Here is a 10,627-nt window from a genome sequence, read left to right as displayed (position 1 = left end):
GTGCCTTTATATTCTGGTGTCTCATGTTGGGTACCTCTGAGCATGTGTGGAGTGCCTTCAAATTCTAGCATCTTGTGCTGGGTACTTCTGAGCATGTGTGGAGTGCCTTCACATTCTGGCTTCTTGTTTTGAGTACTTCTGAGCATGTGCACATGATTTTCCCTCGCCCTCCCATTTTATCCTCATAACAACCCTGTAAGGTAAGTTAGACTGATAATGAGAGAGAGAGAGAGACTGGCCCAAGTTCTCCTGGTGAATTTCAGGGCGTAGTAAGGGAGTTGAACCCAGGTCTCTCCAGTCTGACATACTAATCATGCTGGGTACCTCTAAGAAAGCATAGAATGCCTTCAAATTCTGGAGACTCCTGCTTCTGAGATGACTCTGGAGCAAGCCACCATTCTTTCTGTCTGCCTGCTTTCCATTTGCAATCTGGCAGGGACAATTGTACTGCCTACCTTACAGGGTTGCAGCCAGGATTGCTGCGATAACATAGGTAGTGCCTTTTGAAATGGCAAGTATGATGATTAAGCACCCTCCACTGTTATCTACGTCTTCAAAGATTTTCTAAACTTAATTAGTAAACAAATAAAGGAAATTATGTTCTTAGTTAGAAGGAAACCTGCTGAATCTTGTCTGTCTAATCCAGCATCCTGTTTCCAACAGTGGGACATGCCACAGGAATGAGGATTACTTCTTCAAATGCCATGTATTTCTCAGATGGGTTTCTCAGCAATACCAGCTGCTGTCAACTGCAGCTGGTATTGCCACCAGCCAGCAATGCCTATTGGGGGGGAAAAAGCATCAGAGGTTGCTATCAAAACCTCTGGCAAGACTGTAGCTTTTCTGCACATCAGCAAGGCCAAAGGGAAGGGCACAGGGTTTGGGAGTGGGGGGAGAGACAGACATCTTCACATCCACAGAAGATGCAAGGGCAAAGTAGCATTTTTCTGATGTGGCACAACATTGCCCCGGTGTGGTTGCTTGAGCTCATTCCAACTGTATTCGTTCTTATGAAGGAACCTGATAGAAACAGGCTTGCATTGGAAGCAGGCAACCTGGTGCACTTCAGGTGTTCTTGGACTCCAACTCCCATCTGCCCCAGCCAGTATGGCTAATGGCCAGGGATGATGGGAGTGGAATCCAACAACATCTGGAGGGCAAGAGGTTCCCCCAGACCTGGGATTCTTTATTATCAAGGCTGGGATGTATATTTTTCGTACTCACTTTGTATCGTTTGCTTTATTGATTATGGTAGGGTTATTTCAATGCAAAGTATAATAACATAAGAAGAGCTGTGCTGCATCAGACCAAGGGTCCATCTAGCCCAGCATTCTGTTCACACAGTGGCCGACCAGCTGCCTGTGGGAAATACACAAGTAGGACATCTCTAGCTGAAGCAGGAAGAGGCCAGGATATCACCAGAAAGGAGAAAAATATGACATTCAACTCACATCTCTGGCAAGTTGACTTTTAAGCCAGGAGCAAGAGATGTCACAGAAGATGGGGTCCCTGTGACTTTAGCAACCTACCTGGGCTGTTGTTCCTCTTGAGGAGGTCTGGGGAGCCTGTGTGCCCATCCAGATGTTGCTGGACCCCAGCTCCTATCCACCACACCCAGGTTGGCCAATGGTCAGGGTTGATGAGAAGTGGAGCCTAACAACATCTGAGGGTCGCACATTCCCAGCCCCTGCAATTTTACTCCCAGTAGTTTGTACACCACATTGAACCACCTGCTGGTCTTCCAGGTAGGTGGTTTAAACATTTCATTTTCATATCTCCATTACTCAGATCAATCAGATTCCCATTTGTCAAGCCACATTTCTAAAGAGGGTCTGTCCAGACCTCCCTTTAAATATTGTAGAAAACCCATACCTCTGTTTGTCATTTGTCCAAACAGCTGGTTAGGGATGGTGAAAGTTGTAGTCTAGCCACACCTGGACGGCCTCAGGTTCCTCACACCTGGACTATAAAGGCAGGAGATATGTTTATGGCAGGATACTAAAAAGAGCAAAAAGCCAAGTGGTAAATGTAACAGATAGAAAATTAAGTCAACTCAATAAAAAAAGGTTGGGAAAACACCCAAAGTGATGATGAATAACGTGTTAGTTTACTGCAAGATCTTGCTAGCGGAAGAGCAAAGTCTGATACTCTCTGAGGTAAAAGTTTAACTGTTCTGTTTGTTTCAATTACTGAGGGCCACGATGGGTTAATAGTAAAAGAAAAATGTATGCTTTTTGTCTTGAGGTTTATGCTTGAGGGGAGTTACATTGCAGATATAGTGCGCTAGCAAATTGGCAGTTACTGTTACCGCCAGGAGATAAAAATGAAGCCAGGTTTCCTCTATTTATGTGGGAAGGGAGGACTGAAATTGGCACCATCCGATTGGAGAATAACTGAGCAATCTAAACATGCCTATTGGTCCTAAGTTTACACAGAAGTGGGGTGACGGAATGTTGGCCACACCACAGCTGATTGGCTGGAGGGTACTGACTGGTGTGTATATAAGGAGCTGTGGAGCATCAGGAGACTGACTGGAGAGCTGCCCGAGGAAGAGTCAGCTTGTAGTGGCTTTGTGAGAGGCTGGGTAGCTAGAAGACAGTCAGGTGGTGGAAGAGCTGCTGCAAGACCAGGAGGCTGAGCTGAGAAGCATGTGAGGCAGAAGCTGAAGAAGGTTTGCTAGAGTGGGGAGGAAGACTCCTAAAGCAGCTTTTGGAAGAGAGCGAGAGCTGATGGTAGTGGTCTGAAGACTGAGCAGCCGCTGGACCTGATGGAAAACTTCAGGAGAAGATGAACAGCCCAGAAGGCTCCAGGTGGTAGTTAAACCTGACCAGAAAGAAGACTGATTCAAGCCCTCATTGTTAAGACTGTGAGCTTGGTAGGGGAATTGACTTAAGTTTAGTTAGCATTAAGTGGGGCTGATTGATAGTAAAAGTAATGGTATAGAAATCTTGCTTAAAAGTAGTAAAATATTCTTAAAATAAGCTTTCTTGTTTTATTTTGAATAAACTACATGTAGTTTTGTTTACTTTTCTGTTATCATGGATCTGTTTCGTCTTGCACCTAAGGGTGTGGGTTTGCCCTAGTGTAGAGGCCCCACTCCAAGCCTCAGGTTCTCCACACAGCCAGAACTTCCAACAAATAGGGCAACTCCACCTATTGAATTTCTGCCTGCCACTTAATTGCTAGACATAGAGCTTGATGCATGGTGGAAGTTCGGAGTAGAAATTTCTATAGGTGAAAGCTTATTTTCTTCCACCATGCCTGGAGCTCTGTGTCTTAGAAATGCAGTAGGTGAAGGTCCAAAGGTTTCCTGTGCCTTCAGTAGGCACTTTATGCTTGGGCATTCTGATGACTGTAGCCAATGAACTGCCTGTGGGCAGCCCATGGAAAGGACATGAGTACAATAGCACCATCCTGTTAATGTTCCCCAGCAGCTGGTATTCAAGGTGGCACCAAATTCCACAGTAAGTATGTGCTGTGTGAAGAAGCCCTTCCTTTTATCTGTCCTGAATCTCCCACCAACCAGCTTCATGGGATGAGCCCACTGGGTTCTAGTATTATGAGGGAGAAAAATGACTCCCTATCCACTTCTTTCACACCATATGTAATTTTGTATACTTCTTTCATGGCTCCCCTTGGCTTTTCTTTAAGTTAAACCATCCCAGACCCATAGCAGAGTCCCATAACTCCCACTCCTCGATCATTTTGGTTGCCATTTTCTGAACCTTTCTAACTCTACAATATCCTTTTTGAGGTGCAGTGACCAGAACCGTACACAGTATTCCAGTTGTGGTCGTACCACAGATTTGTATAAGGTGAGCATGAACTTTGCAGTTTTATTTTCCATTCCTTTCCTAATTATGCCTCGCATGGAATTGCCCTTTTCACAGCAGCTGCACACTGGTCAACGTTGTGATTGAGCTGTCCACCACAGCCCCAACATTTTTCAGGTCACTCAGCCTTCCCATACCTGTTGCAATCAAGTCTACCTAGGAATGATGGGAGTTGTAGTCTATAACATCTGGAGGCTACCTGCTTGGAGAAGGCTGCTATAAGCAACCTGGATTTAATGATGACCAGTTGCCATTTGGAAGAAAATGTGTTTCAATTACCATTCTTTGTCTTGTTCGTATGTCTCGGGGGTCTTTTAGGCTTGAAGATCAAACCAGTCTCAGCCCCACAATATTTTTACAGTGGACTGCTCTGCAGGGTTGTTGTTAGCTACTCTCTCAGTCAGGTATTGAGCATGTGGGTTGAGCCTTTTAAGTTCTGTACATTTTTTAATCAGGTGTTGAACACTTTGGTACCAAAGTAATGTAATTTCCTGGAGGTATGTTATGTGTTCATTTGGTCCACATTTGACACACCTGTGTAATGCAGTCTCATCACCATCTTCTTGGGGGCTCCTCCCATTTGCAATTTCTGCATTCTGATGCCCATCCTCTAGCACTGCGGGGACACCTGTGAAATGCAGTATGACTCAGCTACGTTGTTCCACTGTATTGACCAGTCTTCCTTGTCTCAGAAAAACTAAGTAAGATGCATATAGGGAAACTCCAAGCGCATAGCCAGCCCAAGACATTTTGCTGCATGAGGCGAAGGACAAGATGGCACCTGTCACAGAAGGTGATCAGACTGGCTGTTCAATCTTACTTTGATATTGGCATTGGGCCAGGATCTTCCATGGCACCTGGGAGCAGTAGACTAGCTTGGGGGTGCAGTGCTGCCCATGTTGCACACACAGCTCTGTCCTCCAATATTTCACCGCCTTCTCCACTCCTCACCATCTGCCACTACACTTTGCCTAATAGTAGGACCGGCCCCACCTAACCCCAGCTCCTGTTGACTGAGGCTAAAGATTAATAGTGCTGTTTTGTACCTCTGTCAGCTGCCATTCCTCCACGCCATGCCCCCTGTTTTTTGCTTCTATTGCCAGATACCCAATCCTGCAACCAGGATTATGACAATAGGGACCCTTTTCAGCCTCCTTTTGAACACACTTTCACCTGCAATGAGCCATAATTGACTCTTGGGAGATAATGTAAAACCAACTAATGGAAACCCAAGGCAGGAAATATACATAATATCAATAGGGCTTCTGTCCTATCCATCAATCCAGAAGTATCCCCAAAGTGGCCACAGAGAATATGGATTAGCAGTCAGGATGTCTCTTGTGCAAAAAGATAGCAGGAGAATACAAACTCATTGTTTAGGGCTTGCCCTTGGAAGCGCTACATTATGGCCACCAACGGCAGGAGCCACATGTGTATGGCCCCCATTGGATCCTATCCTTGGAGTTAGTCAGTCTCTGGTAGTGAGGAAGAAAGTCTGGTGTTTGGTGGGTGGTGTTTTAGAAGGATCAGGAGAAAGCTGAGGAGAATCTGCATAGCTAAAGCCTGAATGTTATGCTACACCTTCTCTGTGGGATAACCATGTAGGGGGGCTGTGTTATGCCAGGAGGCTGCCTTAACATCTTGCCAGAAGAAGGTGATAGAAGCAAGCAGTAAAAACCTAGATAAGTTGTCCAAGCAGTCATAAATACAACAGGATGAGCTTTGGGAGTCAGAGTAAGACTGTACTCAAGAGCTGGTTGTTGGTGTGGATGTATTTGGCTGGGGTGAAGGTTGCAGGAATCTTGCCTGTGGTAAAAGTTGTCATTAAATCCTGCATGTCTGGGTTTGCCCTTCCCTTGATCAGCCTCAACATGTAGCCTGGAGTTATCAACAAAAGATTCAAAGTTGGACTCTCTATGGGTGTGGTTTTGTTTAGGCCTTTCAAGAATTTATCCTTGATTGCCTGAGGGGTCATTCCAGGAATCATTCCCATTTCTTATCTGGGGTTTGGAACCCTGTGAAAGGATTGCCTGAGTTGGTGCACCAGGAATCCAGAGTCCCTTCCCTTGTGTTCAGAACTGTGGAGATGGCAACAGGGAAACCACGTTGATGGGGATCTCAGTGGTAGCAGTGTTTAGCTTTGGAGTGTTCTGGAATTACAAAGACCCTATAGCTATTGACCATCAGCTATATGACTTCTGAAGAGTGTGACCATTAAGCTTTTGCCGTGGGATTTCCTGCAATAAAGAAATCTCACTGATTTGAGTGTCTGGTGTCAGATTGCCTGAGTGTGTGCGCTGGGGGGATCGGGAAACCTGACAAATAACCCCCAGCACCACCTTCTTGGATCAGCCAGTAGGACTGGAACCGCTGCCTCCAGCTCCCAGCCCAGACAATCTATCCAGAAGGATACCATGGGTTATGGTATCAAAAGCCACCGAGAGGTCCAAGAGAATCAACCGGGTTGCACTCTCCCTGTCCCTCTCTTGGCAAAGGCCATCCATCAGGGCAACCAAGGCCATTTCTGTTCCAAAACCAGACCTGAAGCCCAGTTGAAATGGATCTAGATAATCCGTTTCATTCAAGAGTACCTGGAGTTGTCCTGCAACCACCCGCTCGAACACCTTGCCCAGGAAGGGGATGCGTTAGCCACTGACCTATAGTTATTAACATCCTCTGGGTCCAGGTGAGGCTTTTTCAGGAGTGGCCTAATTGCCACCTCTTTAAAAGATGCTGGAACCACTCCCTCTCCCAGGGAGGAATTTGCAACCTCCTGGCTGTAAATTCTGGTTGTAACAGCCTCCTGGTGTTTCCTATACGCTACGGCTGGGAAACCTGGCTATTAAACTACAGCTGCTATTATCCCTGACCATTGGCCATGCTAGCTGGAGCTGCTGGGAGTTGTAGTCAAACCTCTGGAAGGCACCAGTTTGCCTGCCCCTGCCCTAGGCAGTGTCAGAAGTTCCAGTGAGTGGTGGCAACCTATCATAATTTTCCCCTTGGGGGAACCTAACTAAAAGAGAAAAGGAAGGGTCTCTCAGTAAGGTTATTCCCTCTCCTGGATCAGAATCCAAGGCCACATTTGTCTACAGTTAGGTAGGCAAGCTGAAGATGTGTATGCACAAAGTGGTGGGTGGAACACTGGACAAAAAAAGAGGAATAGAATGCTCCATTCTAGCATGGACAGGTTCATAGGGTTGTTGTTGTTCAGTCGTTCAGTCGTGTCCGACTCTTCGTGACCCCATGGACCATAGCACGCCAGGCCTTCCTCTCCTGCGCTCTCTCCCGGAGCGTGCTCAAGTTCATATTCATTGCATCCGTGATGCTATCTAGCCATCTCATCCTCTGCCGTCCCCTTCTCCTTTTGCCTTCAGTCTTTCCCAGCATCAGGGTCTTTTCCAGGGAGTTTTCTCTTCGCATTAGGTGGCCAAAATATTGGAGCTTCAGCTTCAGTATCTGTCCTTCCAATGAGCACTCAGGGTTGATTTCCTTTAGGATGGACTGATTTGACCTCCTTGCAGTCCAGGGGACTCGTAAGAGTCTTCTCCAGCACCACAGTTCGAAAGCATCAATTCTTCGGCGCTCAGCCTTCCTTATAGTCCAGCTCTCACAGCCATACATTACTACTGGGAAAACCATAGCTTTGATTAGACGGACCTTTGTCGGCAAGGTGATGTCTCTGCTTCTTACTATGCTATCTAGGTTTGCCATAGCTTTCCTCCCAAGGAGCAAGCGTCTTTTAATTTCATGGCTACAGTCACCGTCTGCGGTGATCTTGGAGCCCAAGAAAGTAAAATCTGTCACTGCTTCCATTTCTTCCCCTTCTATATGCCAGGAAGTGATGGGGCCAGATGCCATGATCTTAGTTTTTTTAATGTTGAGTTTCAAACCAGCTTTTGCACTCTCCTCTTTCACCCTCAACAAGAGGCTCTTGAGATCCTCTTCGCTTTCTGCCATTAGGGTGGTATCGTCTGCATATCGGAGGTTGTTGATAATTCTCCCAGCAATCTTAATTCCGACCTCTGATTCATCCAACCTGGCATTTCTCATGATGTACTCTGCATATAAGTTAAATAAGCAGGGTGATAATATGCAGCCTTGTCATACTCCTTTCCCAATTTTGAACCAATCGGTTGTTCCATGTCTGGTTCTGACTGTTGCTTCTTGACCCTCGTACAGGTTTCTCAGGAGACAGGTAAGGTGGTCTGGTACTCCCATCACTTTAAGAATTTGCCATAGTTTGTTGTGATCCACACAATCAAAGGCTTTAGCGTAGTCAATGAAGCAGAAATAGACGTTTTTCTGGAATTCTCTTGCTTTCTCCATAATCCAGCGAACGTTGGCGATTTGATCTCTAGTTCCTCTGCCTCTTCAAAACCCAGCTTGTACTTCCGGTAGTTCTCGGTTCGCATACTGCTGAAGCCTAGCTTGTAGGATTTTGAGCATCACCTTGCTGGCATGTGAAATGAGCACAATGGTGCGGTAGTTTGAACACTCTTTGGCGTTGCCCTTCTTTGGAATTGGAATGTAAACTGACCTTTTCCAGTCTTGTGGCCACTGTTGAGTGTTCCAGATTTGTTGGCATATTGAGTGCAGCACTTTAACAGCATCATCTTTTAGGATTTTAAATAGCTCGGCTGGAATACTGTCATCTCCGCTAGCTTTGTTGTTACTAATGCTTCCTAAGGCCCACTTGACTTCACTCTCTAGGATGTCCGGCTCAAGTTCAGTGACCGCACTATCATGGCTATCAGGGACATTCAGATCTTTCCTGTATAGTTCTTCTGTGTATTCTTGCCACCTCTTCTTAATCTCATCTGTTTCTGTTAGGTCCCTGCCTTCTTTGTCCTTTATCATGCCCGTCTTTGCACAAAACGTTCCCTTGAGATCTCCGATTTTCTTGAAAAGATCTCTAGTCTTTCCCATTCTACTGTTTTCCTCGATTTCTTTGCATTGTTCATTTAAGAAGGCCTTCTTGTCTCTCCTTGCTATTCTCTGGAACTCTGCATTCAGTTGGGTATATCTTCCCCTTTCTCCCTTGCTTTTCGCTTCCCTTCTTTCGTGAGCTACTTGTAAAGCCTCATCAGACAGCCACTTTGCTTTCTTGCATTTCTTTTTCTTTGGGATGGATTTCGTTGCTGCCTCCTGAACAATGTTACGGACATCCGTCCATAGTTCCTCAGGCACTCTGTCTATCAGGTCTAATCCCTGAAATCTATTCCTCACCTCCACTGTATATTCATAAGGGATATGATTTAGGTCATACCTGAACGGTTTAGTGGTTTTCCCGACGTTCTTCAATTTAAGCCGAAATTTTGCAAGAAGCAGCTCATGATCTGAGCCACAGTCAGCTCCAGGTCTTGTTTTTACTGACTGTATGGAGGTTCTCCATCTTTGGCTGCAAAGGACATAATCAATCTGATTTCGATATTGACCATCTGGTGACGTCCATGTGTAGAGTCGCCTCTTGTGCTGTTGGAAAAGAGTGTTTGCTATGATCAGCATGTTCTCTTGGCAAAACTCTATTAGCTTTTGTCCTGCTTCATTTTGTACACCAAGGCCATGCCTGCCTGTTATCCCGGTGATTTCTTGACTTCCTACTTTAGCATTCCAATCCCCTATGATGAAGAGGACATCTTTTTTTGGTGTTAGTTCTAGAAGGTGTTGTAGGTCTTCATAGAACCGATCAACCTCAGCTTCTTCGGCCTCAGTGGTTGGGGCATAGACTTGAATTACTGTGATGTTGAATGGTTTGCCTTGGATTCGTACTGAGATGATTCTATCATTTTTGAGATTGTACCCCAGTACTGCTTTTCCCACCCTTTTGTTGACTATGAGTGCTACTCCATTTCTTCTAAGGGATTCTTGCCCACAATAGTAGATATGATGGTCACCTGAATTAAATTCGCCCATGCCTGTCCATTTTAGTTCGCTGATTCCCAAGATGTCGATGTTCAATCTTGCCATCTCATGTTTGACCACCTCCAGCTTACCTTGATTCATTGATCTGACATTCCAGGTTCCTAAACAATATTGTTCTTTACAGCATCGGATTTTCTTTTCACCACCAGACACATCCACAGCTGAGTGTCCTTTCGGGTTTGGCCCAGCCACTTCACTCTTTCTGGCGCTACTTGGAAATACCCTCTGCTCTTCCCCAGTAGCATATTGGACACCTTCCGACCTGAGGGGCTCATCTTCCGGCGTCATATCTTTTAGCCTTGTGATACGTTCCATGGGGTTTTCTTGGCAAGAATACTGGAGTGGGTTGCCATTTCCTTCTCCAGTGGACCACATTTTGTCAGAACTCTCTGCCATGACCTGTCCGCCTTGGGTGGCCCTGCACGGCATAGCTTATGGCTTCACTGAATTACGCAAGCCCCTTCGCCACAACAAGGCCGTGATCCATGAAGGGGTTCATAGGGTTACTGTAGAATAAAAAAGTGTGCTGAATGCTTCATCTTTCTTTAAACAGTAATATTCCCCCCATAGGGGAGGTGCACCATTCCTGGAGGTACTGCAATACCAGGTTGATGCGTGGAGTGGATGGAGCAAGCCCCTATTCCATCTCCCAGTTCCAAAAATCCATTTAATATATAGTCCTCAAATAGAGGACATATCAGATATTAAACTGATAAGAACAGATACTACACTTGATCTTAGCCAAAAGGCCGAGAAGCGATGCTGATTGCTGCACAAGGCAGGGCAGGCCCCCTTTCCAGTGGTATTTGAGCGGTCCAAGAGCAAATCGAGGCTCCAAGGAGCTCAGCGCCACATCAGAATCAACAGAGTTG

The 10,627-nt window shown here is 45.8% G+C and overlaps 1 non-coding gene across 1 annotated transcript; it reads right to left on the bottom strand.

The window, feature by feature from the left end:
• Positions 1-10,325: 10,325 nt before the first annotated feature.
• Positions 10,326-10,516, bottom strand: LOC146334453 (U2 spliceosomal RNA). Its single transcript, XR_014786382.1, has one exon. It is a non-coding gene; the product is annotated as a U2 spliceosomal RNA (small nuclear RNA).
• Between the last annotated feature and the right edge of the window lie 111 nt (positions 10,517-10,627).

The sequence above is a fragment of the Heloderma suspectum genome, chromosome 17 (genome assembly GCF_057233095.1).
Source record: "Heloderma suspectum isolate Gila_16-S chromosome 17, 16-S_ref, whole genome shotgun sequence".
NCBI classification, from domain to species: Eukaryota; Metazoa; Chordata; class Lepidosauria; order Squamata; family Helodermatidae; genus Heloderma; species Heloderma suspectum.
Note: the sequence above shows the minus strand (reverse complement) of the source record. Positions and strands in the feature narration are given on the sequence as shown.